This window comes from Malus sylvestris, chromosome 12 (genome assembly GCF_916048215.2).
Source record: "Malus sylvestris chromosome 12, drMalSylv7.2, whole genome shotgun sequence".
NCBI classification, from domain to species: Eukaryota; Viridiplantae; Streptophyta; class Magnoliopsida; order Rosales; family Rosaceae; genus Malus; species Malus sylvestris.
The window spans coordinates 15,295,873-15,318,312 of NC_062271.1; the positions used below are offsets into that span (position 1 = coordinate 15,295,873).

At 36.3% G+C, this 22,440-nt stretch overlaps 1 pseudogene; it reads left to right on the plus strand.

The window, feature by feature from the left end:
- Positions 1-133: 133 nt before the first annotated feature.
- LOC126592181 (uncharacterized) lies at positions 134-8,668 on the plus strand (annotated as a pseudogene).
- Positions 8,669-22,440: the final 13,772 nt, after the last annotated feature.

Genomic DNA, 22,440 nt, shown 5'->3' on the forward strand with positions numbered 1-22,440 from the left:
ATTTGTAGTTGCCCTTGTCTTAGACCCAAGGTTCAAATTAAGGCACTACATGCACTTGTGTAGAAAGCAATTACAGCTTCCTGAAGAAGAGATTGAATAGAAAAGTAATGAAGTGAAGACATTGTTGAAGGCGATGTGTGATGAATATGCTCACCAAGCGTTCGGTTCACAAACACAATAACAGGGTAGAGAAGATTTAGTTGTTGACACTTCTTGTTCAAGGGTAAAACAATTATCTTCTAGTGTGGCAACAAAAAATCCAATGATATTTAGTCAAATGATGGATGATTGGGAGAAGGAACTAGAAGACACCGAGGATATTGCGCTTGCACATGAGGTGGATAGGTATCTCCTTGATACTTTAGAGAAAGCACCACATGGTTCACCATTTGACATTTTGAAATGGTGGAAGTTGAAAGGGAGGAGCACATATCCCGTACTTGCTTTGATAGCCAAATATGTGTTGTCAATTCAAGTGTCAATAGTTGCCAGTAATTGACCCATTTAAATCATCTCTCCTTCCTCAAACAGTGGAGTCATTGATATGCCTCCAAAACTGGTTAAAAAGTGAACCAATTAGCAACATTGAGTATGAAGCAAGTCCGACAGAGGTTGAATTTTATCAAGAGTGTGAAGAAGGTAATTATTTTGTTTTGTATAGTTTGGTTTATAACTTTATATTAATTGGTTTACAATTAACGTGATTTTGTTCTTTGTTGTAGAATATAAAAGAAAAAGAGTAGCAGCAAATACTATATCTACAACTACAACTACAAGTTCAACAATCTCACCAAGTGTTCCTGAAATTGAAGCTCCTCAAACAACTCGAAAGAATAAAGGAAAAGGAATTGCGGTAATATTTTAAGAGAAAATTAGGTTCACATCCTTCTTTTTGTTACTCCATTGATTAAAATCCTATTCATTTTGAATTTTTGATCAAGGTCCTTGGTATTAATAACATCATTAATTATTTGAATAATAAAATATTTTTATTTTTAAATATATTCCTTTAGTGTTAAAAATGTTACAATTAGTATATTTATATTTATGGCTAAATGTTTTATCATATATTTTTATTTTTAGTTTGTACCTATTTTTAATTTGCAAATATTTTTTAATTTGTACCAATTTTCTTTACATTTTTAATTGTCCCATATATATATATATATATATATATATATATATATATATATATATATATATATATTTTTTTTTTTTTTTTTTTTTTTTTTGCACCCATATTTTTTAAAGTTTTATTTGTGTTTGTATCCATGTGTATACCGTCACGTGACATTGTATATTTAATCAATGATAAAAAATTATATATGGTATATTTATGTTTTATGCCTAAACTTTGTATCATATATTTATATTTTTAGTTTGTACCCACTTTTTGTCACAGCCCGTCCCGGGATTCTATATATCGAGGACGTGAAATGACGGAATTACCCTCGACGGGTATTAAGGTATGTGTGTGTGTGGCATATTATCGGACTAAATACATTCCTAAACTTTTGGAGAAAATAATTTAATTTGGATTAAATTTGGATTGTATTTTTGTGGTTAGGGAGTTAGAAAATGAAATGGATGGTGATGGTTTGAGGTGGACCACACAACACACACACACATGACGACCCTCTCCCTTTCCCCCGTGCTCTCTCTCTCCTCTCCATTTCAGTCTCACTCTCTCCCTCTCGAAACCGTACGGACGAGGCCAATACCCTCGAACTTTCACGGATCGACGCCAAAAAGGTATGGTTCTTCATCCTTTCGACCTCCTGAGTCGTTTGGTACAAGTTTTAGAACGTGAAACCTTCGAAATCACGTGAAACCTGAACCCCAGTTTTATGTCATTGTTCATGCAATCGTGATATGTTGATTTTCAAGGAATTCTAAGTTTATAGTGAGCTTAGTGAGGTCCCAAGGAAGCTCGGAGTGCTTTGTTTGAAGGTTTTGGACGTCAGGATCATTGGGTTCGAAATTGGCCGGTTTTCTTGGAATTTCTCTGGTGAGATTTTGTAGTTTTTAGAGCCTCAAAGTAGTGTAACGTGAAACTACATGCTTAGGGCTTCATTTTGATATAAAATACGAAGAAAATGGTTGAGAAATGACGGAGAACAAGGAGATTGAAAAATCTCCAATTTTCCGGCCACCGGAAAAACCAGTCCGGTGAGCCCGAGGTAGGAGACGCGCGTGGGGGGCGCGTGCAGCCTCAGAAATTTTTTCTAAAAATTTCTCAACGTCCGTGACGTCGAGTAGGTCGATGTGGTATATTCATATACCCAATTTGAGCATCGTATGAAAAGTTATTACGAATTGTCAGTTATGTGCTTTAATTAACGTTTTTATAGTTGTTTCGCATATAGGTGACACCTATCCCGAGGACGAGCGCATCCAGGGACGTCACGGGGGTTACGACCCATCGACTTACTAGTGAGTGGGCAGTTTTGTTTTCCGTATATACCTATATACTATTGATTTTTCCCAGAAATTGAATTTATATGAAAGTATGTTTTAAATGCCATGCATGCATATTGTGAATTGTATGAATTGATATTGATGCATATATATATATATATATATATATATATATATATATATATATGTGTGTGTGTGTGTGTGTGTGTGTGTGAATTGGTGCTATGGACGCACATATGAGTATCAGGTGAGTTTTATGTTATTCATGTGAATCATTAATGATGTGAATTGTGTTGAGAGCTCATAACCTGCACCCCTAGTGTTAGTGCTTATATTATTCACCGCACCGCACGCTCACCTTAGATCCAAGTAGGTGCATGTCGTACAGACCATGTGAGGGTTCCGACATGCTAGTCGTATAGATCATTAGAGGTGGTTCCGACTAGTAGGTGACCTTAGATTATGCGCGCAGATGATTGATGAGAGAAGCACCAGAGCGTATTCTTACACCTTTCTTATCGTACAGACTACTTTAGGTAGTTCCGATTTATGTGCAGAGTAGTGTCGTACAGGTCACCGTGGTGACTCCGGCTAGGTTGGATATTGAGCTATGGAATTAACCGTACAGAACCAACTGCTGGGTCTCCGGTTGATTCATTATGTCACCTGTTATTTTGATGCATCCATGTTCTGTTATTGACATTTATGGCATGGTATATTTTTGGATTTGTGATAAATTGATGATTTGAGACATATGAGGATTTATATACTATTATGTTATTTTCTGGGAAAGTATACAGGTTTTATAGTGAGGGGTTAGAAATGTTTTAAATGAAATGTTTTGGAAAACTTTGGTTTTACTGACCCACTCAATTTTGTTTTGTGCCCCTCCAGGTTCTAGTTAGCAGCGTTGGTGGCCCACGAGGATCCCCACAGTGTACTGACAGACTACATAAATGTAGGACTCACCTGCGGGTGTTGTAACTTAGTTATGGTCCTACTTGACTGCACCTAGTATCTATGCTCTGAATTTGTGTGTTTTACTATTAAACTCACTCTAACATGCTAGTTGGATATTATTGCTAGTAGTTGGTTTTAATTCCTTCATATTTCTCGTATCCTTTGCTTCCGCATCGCACTTTTGGTTACGTCACGCTCACGTGACGGCCAGGACGCCTTGATTCTAGGATCGGGGTGTGTCACTTTTAATTTGCAACATTTTTTTTTTAATCTGTAGTATTTTCTTTTTAGTTTTATTTTGTACCCATATATTAATTTCTTTTAGCGCCTATATTTTTAAAAATTCATTTGTACTCATAATTTTTAATCTTTAATATGTAGCCTAATTTATTTATAATGTACCAATTCTTCTTTATTAATGTATCACTTTGTTATATGTGAAATGTAGCAATTTTTTTAACACTATGGATACATTCTTTTACCATTTATTATTTCTTATTTTTACATAGTTTTTATCCATTTATTCAATCGAAATATTTGAGTTTTTTTATTATAACCATTTCTAATAGTATTATTATGAGGGATTTTAAATTTATAGGATTATAAATCTCATAAAATATCAAACAATTAATGTCAAAACTATAAAAATATAAATATTAATAGTAATATAATGAGGTGTACAAAGTCAAGAGACTTTGATCAAACATTGAATACTATTAAGATTTTAATCAAAGAATGTTAAGGATTAGGGACCGCATCCAAAGTATCCCATATTTTAAACTCAAATGAATAAACTTTAAATTTCAATGATTCAATGAGGATAATATGATGTTGGATGTTAAAATGTCATGTTTATATTCTATTTTTCCTTACAAATTCAATGAGGAATGTTGTTGGAACATGGATGTTGGATGTGGTTTGATTTTTGTTAATCTATGAATTTAGAGTCTTGGACGATGTGTTGTTATTTTAGATGATGTCATGTAATATTGTTATGTTGGACTCTCGAAATTTGGATATGTTGTTATTTTGGACGCTGGTAGTGTCGTGGTAGAATCATATAATTCTTGCAATTGTTGCAATCTGTGCAATTGTTGCAATCTGTGGTTTGCAGTATGTGTAAATTGCAATAATCTCCTATAACCAACATAATCTACAACAGTGATCTTCCTTTTACCAAAAGCCAACTTTATCCACAAGAATTGTTAAAGTTGAACATGTGCAGTTTTGCACCAGATGATGGTTGCAATATATTATATATAGCTAATAGCTTTAAATTTTTGTAGGATAAATATTGGGCTCCTCAAGATTTCAAGAGGCTATTATTGAACGATGTTTGAATCTGTGCCGGTGTAATGGTTGGAATGTAATGTTTGAAACTGAATTTGTGCTGTTGTAATTGTTTTTTCCCAAACAAAAAAAAAAAAGGGAACCGTGGACCCAGGCTGGGTTCGGTTCAATTCCTGTAATGAAATATGATGTACCCGGCCCATTTTGTTTAAGCTTTGGTTCCTTCAAAATTAGGCCCAGCCCTAAGGAGAATACTTTGGTTTTGTTTGAGGAAATTAGCGGTAATCCTTACAGTATTACAATCCAGACTGTTATTGTTGGAAAAATCTGTACGGATGCTTCTAAAGTTAGTGTCTTGGAATTATCATGCCAGGGAGGTCGTATCATAAATGAGATTAAGTTTGTTAGTTTTGGTATGCCATAAGGTTCGTGTGGAGCTTTCGGAAAAGGTGTATGCGAGTCAACCACTGCTTTCTCATACATCCAGTAGCAATGTCTCTATAAAGATCGATGTTCGATCAATGTCAATGAAACCACTCTCGGAATTACTAATTGTTACCAAGCAGCATTTAATTCTCAAGTGCAATTCATAGGAAATCAATTGGCAGTCGAAATGGAATGTGCACATCCAAATTTCTAAAGGGTAGCATGTAAAGCACTTGATCGTGGCTGCATGAGAGAATCAATGATGTGATTCAAAAACATTTAAACGATGCAATGCTTGTTAAAGTACTGCAATGACTGCCACATTATTAATACTACCATCTTATAGTTTAAACCATATTAATCTTTCTCACTTTCTCAGTTTATAAAATCAGTAACAATAGAACCGTCTATCTTTCGATAAAATTATGGGTAAATTACAATTTATCCATTCAGGTTTTTGTGTAACTGCGACTTCATACAATATCTTTAAAACATTTCAATCTCATACATTTACTTAGCATTCATCCCTCACAGCCCCCGCCGATAAACACCATCTTTACCCTACTATCAATATCGATGACACGTGACTCTTTCTCCCTCCCTGCCTCTCCTTCAACTTCTAAGACCTAGCTACAATACCCAAATCAATTGAAATTGAATACTAAAATCCCGAATTAGTCCCAACTAGAAAGTTCAGCCTGCGTGTTGCCGCGAGATTAAAAATTGTAACAAAGATTATGTTTCGAACATGTAAAGATTATGCTATAGTAGATTAATATTGTTTACATTGTAAATGTTAGAAAGTTTTTACGTATGAAAGATTTAATTTATACAGCAAACACATAAATTGTATATAAGTTTTATTGGTTTATATAGAACGACAATATATGATAAAAGTTGTTTATTGCAATGCTAAATTTTTTTCTCCAGTACTGTTGATTGTTGAGGAAGCACCCTAAGCAAGGAAAGAAAAATATTGAAACAAATGAAATAAATTTATATGACAATGGAATTATACTATAAAGAAAATAAGGATAAGGTATAGTTACCTTTCTCAGCAATTTTATATCTTCTCATGAAACCTTTGTGCGTTTGCCTCACTGATTTGTTTTGTCTCACTATTTTAAATGTATAACAAAGATCCAAAAAGATAAATGTATATTAGATAAAAGCTGGATGAAACATAGGAGAAAATATTGTTTGGTAAGGTGTAAACAAAAAGTTATATACCTATCGATCAATTGGAGTGGGAAAAGTTGTATAGCTACAGTTGTAATATAAGTATTCTATATCACTATGCATCATTCATTTGTTACTTTCTTTTGGTTTAAACCTTGTTGATGCAAAAAACCGGAGGGGTCTTGGAACAACGTAAATCCGACCATGAATCTACAAGAAAGTAAAGAACACAAGATGTATCGTGGTTCACCCCCATGTTTGGGCTACGTCCACATTGATGTTGATATTGTTTCACTCTGAATGGTGAATATACAAGAAGGCTAGAGGCAGTGTGCTCTCTCGCCTATTTTCTGTGGCCTAAGCCTTGCCCTCAATCTTGGCCTAAAACTTGGCCTCTCCTAATAAGGAGAGTGAGGAGTCATTTTATAGAATAAGGGCTCCTTACTTATTACATATTTTCCCCTTAATTTATTACATAATTACACTTGAGTCCCCCGAGTATTTATACGAGGTCTAAATGCGGAGGCCCTAAGTATGGTACAAACAGTAGTCCCCAAAGTCTTCAGTCAAGAGAGTCTTTTGGCTGGAGACTTGAAATTTAGTCCATGTGTGGGTTGGAGTTACTAGATGTCGTCTAGAACTGATACTCAATATGAGGCGGTGCTCAATCTGAAATGATGCTTAACTAGAAGTAGCACATGTTGCGAGGCTGCTCGGTTTGTGGCTTATGTTGCCTTGGTTGGCTTAACTTGTGGCGTTGAAAGTGAGGGAGTCCCTTTTATAGAATAAGGGCTTGCTCCTCAATACATGAAAGATGGGCTAAAGTTGATGCTCGTGGTGATGCGGTTGCTCAGCAGATGGCGATACTCTCTAATAATTGTGAGGGAGTCCCTTTTATAGAGTAAGGGCTCGCTCATCAATTCATAAGTGATGGGTTAGGAGTGATGATCGCGGCGAGACGGTTGCTCAGCAGACAACGATGCTCTCTAATAATGGTAAGGGAGTCCCTTTTATAAAATAAGGGTTCGCTCCTCAATACATGAATGATGGGTGCTCTCTAATGAAGGTGAGGGAGTCATTTTGTTAGAATAAGGGTTCGCTCCTCAGTAGATAAATAATGGGCTAAGTCTTCCAAGTATTTTTCATGAGGCTCAGTTGCGGAAGCCCAATATATGGTACATAGTGTAGTCCCCTCAGTCTTCCGTCAATAGAGTTTATTGGCTGGAGACTTCAAATTGAATCCATGTATGGGCCGAAGTGGCAGTTGTTCGGAGGTGGTCTTTGTATACCCTACACTGAAGCTTTGTAAGTGAAGCTTTTGTAAATGAAGCTTTTGAAGCTGGAGTTCTCAAAGCTGGAGCTCTGTAAATGAAGCTTTCGAAGCTGATTGACATGAGTGATGCTCGTGGATGTTGACATGAGTGATGGTCATGAATGTTTATGTATGATTGACATGAGTGATGCTCATGAATGTTTATGTATGATTGACATGAGTGATGCTCATGTATAATTTTGGAGTACTGGACGTAATTTTGATCACTTGGTTGGTGATAATAACGGCAGGCTGCCAAATATTTTTGGAATACTGGACGTACTTTTGATCACCTGGTTGATGATAATAGCGGTAGGCTGCCGAATAATTTTGGAGTACTAGACGTACTTTTGATCACTTGGTTGGTACTATTTTAGGCTTATGGGCCTTCGCCCTCCACATAACATTCCAGCCCATTATTTTGGGCCCACTATTTTTTTTTTTTTTGGCATGCTACCTTCTTTCTTTATTTATGATTACCCTCTGTTGGGGTTATACAGATATCTCCAAAAGATAAGAAAAGTAAATCACATCATTCAAAACAAAGGTTTCGACACAAAAGCTTCGATAGTTGTAGATAGTTGGTGCGTACTGCACCTACTGCGTATTGGGTTGTTTCAGATCTTTTTCCATGTGCGTAATGCGCCTATTGAATGTTTTACCTTTTCCTTTCTCTTTATTTTTCTTTCTTTTGGCAGATGATAGACAAGGGAATAATGCCATTTCCTTGTTTTTGCAGAGGCAGATCAGGAGAGATAAGGATGAGATATTCTTCTTTCCTTCTTTTTCCTTTTTTTTTTCTACTTTTGCTTTTGTTTTCTCAGAAAATGGGAACATGCATAATGAAAGTGTGGGCATCTTCTTTGTTGTTTTTCCTCTTCCGCTTGTTGGTTGTAAAGGTCAGTTGGCAGATGGCAAACTAGAGGAATAATAATAGGATTGTTATTGAGAAAGTTTATCTTCTTCCTCTCTACTGTCGGTCTGGTCTTCTTGTTCCAGTCCACAACCTTTTCAGTTCCGGAGCAGTCATCTCTGTGTTTTATCTCCAATATAGCTGCACCTCCTTCTCTTCTTAATTTGTGAGAGAGGCAAGCAGTAGTTGTGGTTCCAGCATGTCGACCATGCTACCTCCAACGAAACTGTTGCAGCTGTCATGAACAGTTTTTGGTTCTTGTAGAGCCTTAGCCTCACCGCATGCCTGCATTAACTGTAAATAGAGATGCAAATCCACATGAACATGTTGTTTCTCTAGTAGTCCCAAGATTTGTACAACCTCTTTAACATTCCCCTCCTTGCAAAAATGATCCAACTCTTCAAGACTAGAACTAGATGGGCTATTTTCCAAAGCCTCAATCAATTGCCCCTCAGATTTTGACTCACTTCCCATATGAGAATCCATTATCGTATTTTGAAAAGCATCTGAATTTGTCTGACATTGTCCAACACGAGGGCTTTGCTGGTATTGCCCAATACTAGGGTGTTGCTGGTATTGCGCATAACTAGGCCGTTATGGAATCATCAGCATGAATGGCACTAATGAGCTGTAGAGAAACCCATTGGTCGACCAACTCATACACGCCATTGAGAATCGAAGCGTTGAGATCGTTGAAGTCCAAAACATTCTTCTTCATCAACACCACAGTCCCATTGATCTTTCCATGATTCCCATTTTGTTGTTGGCCTGTGAGCTTCTCAACTATATTCTGCAGTATTTTGGTCTTCTGCTTGGGGTTGTACTCACAAAATCGATAAGGTTTGTATCTCTAACGTTGACACCCCGCGTAGGGTCTCCGGAATTGATATCAGCTCCTATAACTTGACTCAGTTGAAGATGATGATGTATCCGGAGCTGGAAGTACCAGAGAGAAAGAGAGAGAGAGGAGAAAGAAAGTTGATGATGTCTCCGGAGCTGGGCGAAGTTTGGCAAGGAATCATCGTAGCTGAGTATCATCTTGAGGTTGCTGTCGTCGTTCATGGTGAACCCAGCACGCATGTCGGAGGCCATGGAGTCTGCCACGTGGCGCATGAGGGGCAGAAGAGTGGCACTATCGTTGTGTGACTTGGTCAACAGTGAAGTAAGGGAAACAGCGGCAGATCAGACGGCCATCCTGAAGCGAAGCATGGTCACAGTAGGTGATCAGCATCGGAGGTAGAAAAATCCAACGGCTGGGGACGTGGTAGCAGCTGACATTGTGTTGTACGGTGAGATCTATGAAAAGGAAAGAAGTGGGAATATAGCGTTGTGAAGGGTTTGGGTGTCTGGGCTGCTTGGAGAATTTAGCCACACAGAGAGGGGTTTTGATTTCTTAGGTTGTGCCGATTTAAGGTGGTGAGATGAAAAAAATGAAAGAGAACCGACATAGCTTTTCGTGTCGTTTCCCACAGACGGCGCCAAATGTTGATGCACAAAACCAGAGGGGTCTTGGAACAACGTAAATCCGACTGTGAATCTGTAAGAAAGTAAAGAACACAAGATGTATCGTGGTTCACCCTAATTTTTGGGCTACGTTCACACTGATGTTGATATTGTTTCATTCTGAATGGTGAATATACAAAAAGGCTAGAGGCAGTATGCTCTCTAGCCTATTTTCTGTGGCCTAAGCCTTGCCCTCAATCCTAGCCTAAAACTTGGCCTCTCCTAATGAGGAGAGTGACGAGTCCTTTTATAGAATATGGACTCCTCACTTATTACATATTTGCCCCTTCATTTATTACATAATTACACTTGAGTCCCCCGAGTATTTATACGAGTTCTAAATACGGAGGCCCTAAGTATGGTACAAACAAACCTAAACCAAGGAAACAAATAAATATTAAATGCGGGGGGATCATCATCTGTCTTGGCAACTTAAACCATACCGTTTTTATACTAAATTGAATGAAAAAAATAAATGACAACATTGAACATATGATAGAAATTCAATTAGAAGAAGTAGAGGCAGTGATAGTACGACTTTATATATTAAGTGTACTCATAGATAAATAATGATATTGGTACTATGTATAAGTTGATCACACAAACTATTCAAAGGGTATAGAGTAATGATCAAACGCTAAGTTCACAACAAAGTAGCCAAAGGAAAATAATAATGAGATATTTAGATAAGAAAAATTATGGAAAACTGAGATTAAAAAGTTACACGCAATTGAGTGAGCTAAAATTGAGTTGATAATAAATTTGAACTAGGCAAAAAAGTTTAAAAATAATACAATTTATTTTATGTTTTTTAGTGAAAGTACCTCATTGGATGCCTTTATTGGTTGGAACGTCCAGTTATTTTGGTAGGAATTTTATATCTTTATTTCCTTCTCAGCAATTTTTTTTTTCCACAAGGTATCGTGATGTCTTTCTATGGGGATCAGAGTGAATGGAAAGGAAAAAGCAAAGGATTATGTGCATGGACAATGTCTTGCCTAAAGGTGACATTTATTCTGTAATGAAGTGTGACAAGAAAATCAAGTTAAGTTCTTGATCACAGATAATTATGAACTCACAATTGAAAGAATCATGTTATCTGCAAGTTTTAACATGTTGAATTTGGTGAATATTGAAAAGTTGAATGGTAACAACTTCAATACATGGAAGCATCAAATTGAGATGAACTTGGGAATGTTAGAGTTCACTGTGGCATTTAAGACCCCATCAACCTACTGTACTAACTGATTCAAGCACTGCACAACATAAGGAGACTTTTGCAAGATGGGAGAAAGCTAATCAAATGTCTCTCCTCATTATGCAAAATGCTATGGAAGAGCATATTCGTGGTGGCATACCTAGCTGTGACTTAGCCAAGGATTACACGGCTAGGATTGAGGAGAAATTCAAAAGGTCTGACAAAGCTGAGATAGGTGCATATCTCACTGCACTGATTAACACCAAGCATGATAGGGTGAGTAGTGTTCGTGAACATCTGCTCAAATTGGTGAACATCTCCAACAAGCTGAATGCATTGGAGATTGGAATAACAAATCAGTTTCTGGTGCACATGGCCCTATACTCCTTATCTGGTGATTATGATTAGATTAAGGTGAATTACAATACACAAAAAGAGACTTGGACAACCAATGAACTTATTTCCATTTGCTTTCAAGAAGAGGAGAGAATAAAGAAGTCCAAGATTGACAAGATGGAATTGGCAAACCTTGTCAACTCTGGGAAAGGAAAAGGTAAAATAGGGGTTGCTAAATTCAAAAATGAGAATTACAAAGGCAAAAAGCAGTCAAGATTCAAACATCAAGCTGGTGTAGACTTTGGTGCCTAGAAATCTTTCAAAAACACTTCAGTTGCTACCAAAAATAATGGTGCATGTACCTCCATAGGTCTACGAGTTAATAAAGTACAACTTAAAAAGTGTTTCCTTTGTCAATCCACTAAGCATTTAAGGAAAAATTAGCCTGCATTCAAAATCTGGTTGGTTAAGAAAGGTAATACTAAAATTGATGTTTTTCTCACAGTAGAGTCTAACATGGTTTTTATTCCACAAAATTCATGGTGGTTTGACACTGGTTGTTCAATCCATATAACTAATTCATTGCAGGGATTTCAAAACCAGAAGGGACAAGTAAGGAAGTCTACAATGTGTTTGTTGGAAATGGGAATAAAGTTGTAGTTTAAGCTATTGGCAGAATTATGTTGAGACTGTCATCTAGATTTGTTTTAATTTTGAACAATGTATTTTATGTTCCTTCGATAAGAAGGAACCTGCTTTCTGTTACTCAGTTTGTCAAGGATGGATTTTCATATGTTGGTGATGTTAATAAAATTCAGTTTTTTATTCAAAACCAGCATGACAATCCAATTGGTTATGCATTCCCAAATGGAGATATTTGGCAAATCCAATGCATATATTATGAAGAGTGTCTCAATCTTGAACATTCAATCTCGAAACGTATGCTTGTTAATGAAAAATCTTCAATGTTATGGCATAGAAGGCTAGGGCATATATCAAAAGAGAGAATGTTGAGACTAATTAAGAATGGCATATTGTCAAATATCAATTTTGATGACTTTGAGGAATGCATAGATTGCTATAAGGGAAAAACTAACAAAAGAAAAGCTACAAGAAGCAATGATCTCTTAGAGATCATTCATACAGATGTGTGTGGTCAATTCCCAACGAAGACAATCTGTGGAAATTCATACTTTGCTCTCTTTATTGATGATTTCTCAAGATACACTTGTATTTGGTTTCAGAAAAAAACTCAAGTTTTAAACTGTTTTAAAGTTTTCAAAATAAAGTGGATAGACAATTGGGAAAACATATCAAGGTTATAAGATTCGATTATGGAGGAGAGTTTTATGGCAAGTACACTAAAAGTGGACAGCATATGGGTCCATTTGCCTTGTATCCACAACATGGCATTGTAGCACAATACACTACCCCAAGAACTGATAGGAGCATATTTATGTGACTTAGTTAGCTTTTTTTCTTGCGTTTTCATAGTTAGTTTGTGTTTATTATAGTAATTTAAGCTATTTTCGTGTGTTTGTAGGTCCAAATGGTTAAAGTAGCAAGAAAGTGCATTTTGGAGCATTTTGGAGCAGTTTTGGGCATAAAATGGATATCACATGCTTGGAGCCAAATGGATGGACAAATTTGAAGACCAAAGATGGCTAGGAATCTGATAAGGAGATGAAGAAATTAAATTCAAGACAAAGAAGATAAGGAATAAGCTCAAAAGAGGAAACATTATCCACAACCTTATCCAACCTTATCTTATCCAAACCAATCTTATCTTATCCTATCATATCCTAATCTTATCATGCCTTAAATCTAGCTGCAAGGGGACCTAAATATCTATTTCTAGAAGCTATTTCTAGAAGCATTCCCTTCTATAAGTCCCAAATCAGCCACAAAACACATTGTTTCTAGAAACCCTACAAAGGTGGCGCCTTCTAGAAGGCCTTGCCTTGCCTTGCAATCCACTCTCCTTTCCCTCCAATACCTGATGCACCTCTCTATCCCTTTTCCCTTTTAGAGTCTGATTTATTAGGCCTTTTCCTTGTGGATTTGGGTTATACAAATCCTTTGCAGAAACTAAGTGGGCCAAAACCTTTTCCTTGGTGGATTTACACATTGTGCCGCACCCTTTAAACCTTAGACCTAATTCTGAAGGTTTTACATACCTATATATATGTGTTTTAAGAGTTGGCCGAATTCACCATCCCCTTACCATAAGAAACACATCTTGCCGCACCCTTCATTCACCATTCTTGTGATTCATACAATTCCATACACATTCAGCTGCAACCTTTCACCCTCATCAACCATCATTCATCATTCTAAACAAGATTACGCCATCCATCACCCCCAAAACCACCAACCACACCTTGTGCCGCAGCAATGAAGAAGGAGGAGAGCCCTTGGACGTGCTTGCCATTCGAGTTAGAGTCGCTGGAACGTTTTAAGTGTAATCTTTCTTTTGTTTTCAATGTTTAAATTCAATAATCTTTGTTTTGTGAGTATGAGGAACAAAACCCCTCTTAGCTAGGGGGAATTTCGAAACCATGGCTATATTTGCAATATGATTTGATTACATCCAGTTGTGATTTCATGAATTGTGAATTCAATTTACTTATCTGTTTGAATTAAAACTTGTTTATGTATGTGAGTTGAGAGTGCACACTTAATTTGCATGTATAAATCTGATGCTAGGATATAAGAAAGTTTCACCTAATCGTTATGAACTTATATTCATAAGTAGTAAAGGTTGTTAGTCACAATCATGTTAAGTAAATTCCTGGCATAAGTATCATGCGCTTTCATAGTTACGAATGCCTTGTCAACACTTATGATTTTCATAGAATTTAATGATCTTTGATTGTTTCTCTATTATGCGCTTTCATGTAGGGAACTTTTGAGTAATAATTTGATTGCGATGAGCTATTTCCATTCAATTCAATGATTTAAGGAAAATCTTAGGGTTAATTTAAGCATACCTAATTAACTTGGGGTGTTGAGGTTCATGGTTCATTGAAAATGCAACTGGAAATTGTTTTGTATGCAAGTATGTCATGTGTGGAGAAAGACCTCTTAGCTAGCCCATCATCCATCTAATTCCACCAAATTCGTGCAAATCTGCCTAGTTTTAGTTCTTGTTTTGTTTACTTTATTTTCGTTCAAAACCAAATCCCCCTTTACTTTAGAGTGTCTAACTAGTTAGGATCTGTTTTAGATTGTGTTTTTAAGTGTTTTGAGTCAAGGAAAAACTAAAATTTGTTCAAATTTGTGTTTAGAGTAAGAAACTGCCCAGTTTGTGTTTTTAGGCAGTTTTGAGTGTTTTTAGCTTATTTTGAGTTTTGTGAACTTGTTTTGAGTCTTTTAAGTCTAGTTAAGTGTGTTAAAGCTTAGTTTTATCTATTTGAGTCAGTTTTAAGTGTTTTAGCAATCCCTCCTAATCCCCGGTTCAAGAACGATCCCTACTTACATATATACTACAATTGTCAAAAGAGGATTTAATTTGTGTGTTAAGTTAATTTTCGCATCAGGAAACCATCTCAGAATGGTGTTGCAAAAAGAAGAAATAAGACTCTCAAAGATATGGTAAGGAGTATGTTTTCTCATTCACATTTGCTTAAGTTCTTGTGGGGGGGGAAGCCATCAAAACTGCAAATTACATGCTGAATAGAGTGCCTACAAAGGCTATTGAGGTTACTCTATTTAAAGCTTGGACAGGAAGAAAGCCAAGCTTATCTCATTTTCACACATGGAGGTGTCAATGTGAGGCTAGATTATACAATCCAAATGAAAAGAAATTGGATTTGAAAACAACCAGTTGTTATTTCATTGGTTATGCAGAGAAGTCGAAAGGTTACAAATTTTATTGCCCTCATTCATACAATAGAATTTCAGAGTCATAATGCTAAGTTCATTGAAAGTGTTGGTGAAACCTATGTTCCAAGTGATCACTCCAATGTTTTTGAAGAAAGCAATGAAGACATTGCAGAACTAAAAAATGGTTCCGTGCTGAATCAAACACTGTTGTTACCATTAGCAGCTGCAGATACCATTGTAGCTTCATTTTCCAACATCAATTCCAATGTACCACTTGACAGTGGTAATAGGGCATCCTGCAACAATTTACAACAGATTCCAACAAGTATTCAGCCTTCATTCATTGTGCCCACTTGACAATGGTACTAGGGCATCCTGCAGCAATTTACAACAAATTCCAACAAGTATTCAGCCTTCATTCATTGTGCTTCCAAATGCTGCATTAACTTCTCCAGTACCAACAATTGTCCAACCACAAATAGGCTTGGATCACTCTTAACAGGTTATGAGAAAGTCTACTAGAATAAGAAAATCAGCCATACCAGATGACTATCTGGTCTATTTGCAGGAAATGGAGTATGACATTAGTGATGAAGATGATCCAACAAGCTACAAGGAGGCTATGGAAAGCTCTAATTTTGCTATGTGGAAGGAGACAATGGAAGATGAGTTAGCATCTATGTCAAGAAACAAATTCTGGACCTTAGTTGAAAATGTAGAAAATATGAAATCCATAGGCTGCAAGTGGGTTTTTAAAACCAAACGTGACTCACAAGGAAATGTGGAAAGATTCAAAGCTAGATTGGTGGCCAAGGGGTATACTCAAAGAGAATGAGTCAAGTACAATAAAGGATATGGGACCAGCTCATTATGTCTTGGGTATTGAAATTGTAAGAAACAACAGTCAAGAGTTGTGTCAACAATGGAGTCTGAATATATTGGTTGCTTTGAGGCAATGAGACAGTCAAACTGGTTGAAAAATCGATTGCATCACATAAAGACAGTAAGGAGCATTAAAAGACCACTGAAGATATATTGTGACAACACTTCTGCAGTGTTTTTCGCCAAGAATAAAAAAAAACTCAAGAGCTTCAACACTTAAAGATATCAAGTACTTGAAAGTGCAAGATCAAGTTAGAGATGGAGTTATAGACATTGAGCATATTAGTACTCATGAGATGGTGGCAAATCCGTTGACAAAAGCGCTCAATGTCACTGTATTTAACAAGCATGTGATGAAGATGGGATTGCAATCTTCAATGGATCTTGAGTAATGTGGGAGCAAGGTATTATGGATATGAATCTTGCTACTTTATGTTGTACAGAGTTGATTAATTTCATCTATAATGAATCTTTGCAAAGTTAATAAAGAAGAGATGTTCATGACATCTCAGGATCAAAAATGTGGGAGTCTGTTAGTATACTATTATGATCCCTAATAATGATGTTCCTCAATGACCACATTCACATTATATTGTATTTGTTTAGTGATCTTGGAGAACTAGTACATAAATTTGTACAACGCTTCTCCTAGGTCTGGAGATGCAATATTTTAATCAGTTGTGAAAGTTCTTAAATCAAGATTAGCTCAGTGATCACATTTACTAAGTAACTGTAGTAAAGTTAAAAGTTTTGACATCACTCATGTGGTAGAATGTTGGAATTCATGTGATTTCATCACATTTGAATTCCAGTGAGTTCATCAAAATTTGGACAGTAAGTAAACTTAGGAATGAGCTATAACACATTCGAACTTATAATAGTTTGAATCCGGACAAACTTAATACATAATGGAGGAAAAATGATGTGAACCACATGTAAATAACCAAACCATAAGGCAGTTGGATTGGAATTCGAAAACTGATGGTAACTGCCATGTTAATGGGATGAGGTAGTTACCAAAATCAACGGTGTGGATTAGTCCCTCTTCTCAGTATATAACCTTTGTGTTCATTATGAAGGAAAAGCCCCATTGAGTATCATGAACATATATGCACTGAATAGAAGAGAAGAGAAGACACCACCATAACAAGAGGCATGGCTACAAATTCTGGTCAGTGCATACATACATTTGCATGTCTCTGGGGTTTATGCAGTTTCTGTATTTAGTACAGAAACATATCAGGATGCATGCATGCATAATAAACTTGATGTTCATGTAGATTAACAACTTGGTTGATTGAATCCTTTTAATTAAAGTTAACAAGATGGAATAAGGAAGATGGATTGATGCTACAAAGCAATAAATTAAATCAAAATAAATTTTAGGACTTACTAATTGTAAGTTTACAAGTGTCATTTTTTTGAAACATGGTTTACAAGTTTCATTAAATAGTAAGTAAAAAAGCTACAAACATAACATTCACTAAATAATCAAAATCAGTTCCAGAGATAACTCTTTGGAAAAATTTCATGGAGAGACAATTCTTGGTTATATTTCACGCAGGGACAACAAACTTTCTAAATGCCAAGACTAGCCTTGAGAAAGCTTCCAAAAACTAATGCACAATGGTCTAAATGGTCTAAGGATGGTCCAACTTTTTCAACTAAGCACCTAACAACAAAAAGTAAATCCCGCAACATCAGTTTCCTCTATGCAGAAATAGTAACTCCACTACTAAAAGTGACACAAGTGGATCCAAGTCTTCTTCCACTATAGCCATTTTTTCTTAAAGACAACCTCAAGTGTATATAAAGAAAGTTGTAGAGATTGATTTTCAATTTCAAGTACCATCTTGATGGTATGGGTCAATTTCAGGGACCATTTGTGATAAAAACCCTATATTGTTTTATGTAGTCGCTGTTTTTAAGTTCCCTAAAACCCAAATTTATCTCAATATATAGAAAATAAGTTTCGCCTAAACAGTTGTGAAACCATCGGATATCCTATACATAAATTTGACTATGCTCTGCATGCTTATTTCATTCCAAACTATAACTAAAATAGTTTTATTCTTATGACAAACAAGTTATTTCTCAATCCGTTTGAACAATAGAAAACCACTTTAAAATCTTTTTCTAAAGAAAAAAAAACCAAAAAACCACTTTAAAATCTTTTTCAAGAGAAAAAACCAACATACATCTTCAAACAGTGTCGTACATGAACTATTGTTTTTCATGCATAATAATAGGCAATCATATAATGAAACTAATATCTAAGAGCGAGTGTGAGTTCCCCTACTTTGATTCGAAAAACATTTTCATCAAAGCAGGCGGTAGTTATGCTCCTATTGCCAACTGTGCAGCATGTTAGTTTCCTACTGCATTTGTTACGGTTTTAACAGGGCGTACTAAAAGCTGATACATTATTTTATATTCATCCCTTGCTTATAAGGTTTGGTGTGATTAAAGTTCTATAGGTATTATTGTGTTACAGACATTATAAAACGCAAATGATAGACTAAGTATTGAATTTAAAGGAATCCTTTGAGTGGAGCCACACATAAAAACTTCCAAGTCCTTAGCTCTCTTGCTCTCTTTGCATTGCCCTCTTGTAAACACTCATCTTTGTAAACATTTGTATATCAATAAAAGTTCAAGTGTACAAGTAAGCTTCCAAGCTTAAGTAAGTTCCCTTTTTTAGTGTGGTTTCTTTAAGTAGACTTCCGGTCCAAAGCAGGAAACACTATTATGGTTATATTATTATCTTGCTAAACTAATGATCATACTTTGTTTGAACACTCCGTTATAGTTGAATATTGGTCATATAATTAACTAGACATCAATCAGGGAACCTCTAAGTTCTCAATAACTCTGAGTACATCCCTTCTGGCCTTATACATGCTTTGTGAGTGGCCTTCATATTGAAACATGTCAAGTTCTATGTGCAAGGTTATATGTTTAGTTGTCATAATGACCATCCCATTATTTAACAGAGACCCAGCTCGAATTTTTGGTATCGGAGCTCAAGTTTAGTATTTTAGTAGTATAATTATAATAGTAATGTAACTTGAGGACATTAAGTCATCAACACAGCTAATATCACACACCCACTTAATTTGCATGAATACTGTATATTATTGTCCTTGTCTACCATTTCAGAACCATTACCAGAGTTTATTGTCCTAGACAACCTGTTATCACTAGTATTAAGGGATATGTAGCCCATATTTGTAAGAGAATTAACAAGGTTCTTAAGAAGCAAAAACTTTATGGTAGGGTTCTTATAAATCCCAAGTCCATTAGTAAAGAAAAAGAAATTCAACATAATTTATTAGAAGCAAATAATCATACTTTAGAGACTCTAAGAGGACAAAGAGAGTATTTAAAAAAATCAACTAGTAGTAATTTTTGGACAATGTAGACTTTAGTTCATGATGGATTGTCTTAGTTTAGAAATGAATGAGCATCAAAAAGAAAATTTACTGTAGACCAAAATAGTTTAGTTTGTTATTTTTCACTTAGAAAGCATAATCATATTTTGCATAGTGAAGAAAATCCCAAGCAAATAGTATTTTAGACCTTATTATTTGTCAAGCAGGAAAATATAAATTAGAAAATAATAAGTATAATAATTTATTGGGTAAAGTACAAAAAACTACCTCAACTATTGGTGTCACGACACTTTCATACCTCATCTTTTTAAAATAACAATGTCATACCTCATCTTACGAATTTGTGTCAATGTTGTACCTCTGTCAGTTTTTCTATTAATTTTTTTGTTAAGTGCCGACGTGGCTAGATAGAGGGCCACTCACTAATCCAACTGGATTAAAATATAATATTTTAATAATTAAAAATTTTAAAAATATTATTATATCTCTCTCTTATCTCTCTCTCTCCCCCATCTATCTTGACTCTCTCTCTTCTCTGCATCCCCAAAACCCCTTCCCACCCGACCCCCCCAACCTCTTCCCACATGTCCCCTTAACCTTCCTCCACCACCCTCTCTCTCTCTGTCTGGACACCCACCTGCATCCTCAAAACCTTCCAACCCTTCCCACCCGTCCCTCCCAACCTTCATCCCCTCACTCTTTCTTCCCCCTGCTCCCATCTTCTTTGCGCATTCTCTTCCTCCAAAAACTCTCCCTTCTAGAGCCCCTCGACCTCTCCGTCTTCCACCTCTGCTTCGCCACTTTCCCGCCCCGCTGCCCCTCCCTCTCAATCACCTGCCTCGCCGTCAACCACAACCTCTTCTACGTCGCATCAGGCCACGAGAAATGCCTCTAGATCTCCGATGCGTTGAGCCTGAAGATTTGGCTGGACTCGGATCTTCGCTGCGTCGAGTCGGTCAAGGTGCATGAGGACGCCGTGAATGCATTGGCAGTGTCGAACGATGGGACGGTGTACACCGGGTTGACGGATTGTCGGATCTGGGTGTGGTCCAAACCATTTAGGGAAGACATAGAAGATAGGAATGGGGTGGGATCTGGGTTGGGTGGTTCTAGTTTTGAGTTTGGAACGGGGTGGGATTTGGGTTTAGTGGTTCTGGTTTTGAGTTTAGGGAAGACGGAGCGAGGGGAAGAAAGGGTAAGGGGGAGGAAGGTTGGGGGGGACGAGTGGGAAGGGTTTGAGAGATGCAGGTGGCTGTCCAGAGAGAGAGAAAAGAGAGAAAGGGTAGTGAAGGAAGGTTGGGGGGATGGGTGGGAAGAGGTCGAGGGGGTTGGGTGGGAAAGGGTTTTAGGGATGCAGAGAAGAGAGATGCGAGAGAGATGGGGGGGGGAGAGAGAGATTTAATAAATAAAAAATTTTAATTTTTTAATTTTTAATTATTAAAATATTATATTTTAATCCAGTTGGATTAGTGAGTGCCCCCCCCCGTATCTAACCACGTCAGCACTTAACAGAAAAATTAACAGAAAAACTGACGGAGGTACGACATTGACACAAATTCGTAAGATGAGGTATGACATTGTCATTTTAAAAAGATGAGGTATGAAAGTGTCGTGACACCAATAGTTGAGGTAGTTTTTTGTACTTTACCCTAATTTATTAAATCATTTATTAGATAATTTAGAAGAATTCATGGAGGACAAACTAAAAACTTTCCCATAACAATAAGGTTACACCAAGGTTCAACTTTAAATCCTTATCTTTTTGCATTGTTACTAGATGAGCTAACATGAGTGCTAATAGCTAAAATCCAGGAGGGAGTAGATTTGAAGCTTAACCTTTGACAGGAAGTGTTGGAATCTAGCCGTCTTGACCTAATGTAGGGACCATATTAAAATAACGCAATTCTAGGAAGTATAGGGGTCACCATATTGGCAGATCAGCAAACATGTGAGACTTGTGCACCTTCAAAATGTTGGACATCTCTTAAGAATAATAATTAATAATAGTTTTCCTAAAGGAATCTCTTAATAATACAATAAAGACTCTTTTATCGTGAAATCGATGGTACGTGTGCATTCTAGGAAGTTTAGGGGTCACCGTAGTCGCAGATCATCGGATATGTGAGACTTGTGCACCTTCAAAGTGTTGGACATCTCTTAATAATAATAATAATAATAATAATAATAATAATAATTAATAATAGTTTTCCTAAAAGAAATTCTTAATAGTACAATAAAGACTCTTTTGTTGTGAAATCGATGGTACATGTGCAGTAAATAATATAAAATAAATAAGACAAAATATTTACAAGGTTCGACAATTGTGCCTACATCATCAGGACAATATCAGTATTCTATCTCATTATCAAACATAAATTACAAAGCAATGAAAACAATAGATTGTTTATTTTCTTCTCTACAACAGTTGTGATCTAATAGGCCTTTATACAGGAAAATATATAGTTTCCTGCTAAGGCCAAGAAATGTGACAGTAGTACATGCTACATGTGACTAGCAGTATACCCTCAACATTTGCTGGCTGACAAGAAGCGGTGAGACGGTGCTTGTTTCTTCATGTTGGCCATCCACTTTTATAACACTCCCTATTGGATGACCACAAGTGTTTGGTTGATTGTCTCTAAAATTTATCCAATAATAACTCATGAGATGAATGAATGGTCTAAAGGAAACAAAAGTACTTTGCTCATATGACCAATATAGTATACTTTTAGACACTCCCCCCGATGATATATCCCTCTTATCAAAATATTCTTGGATTAATTAACTTTATTAGGCTAATGCATGT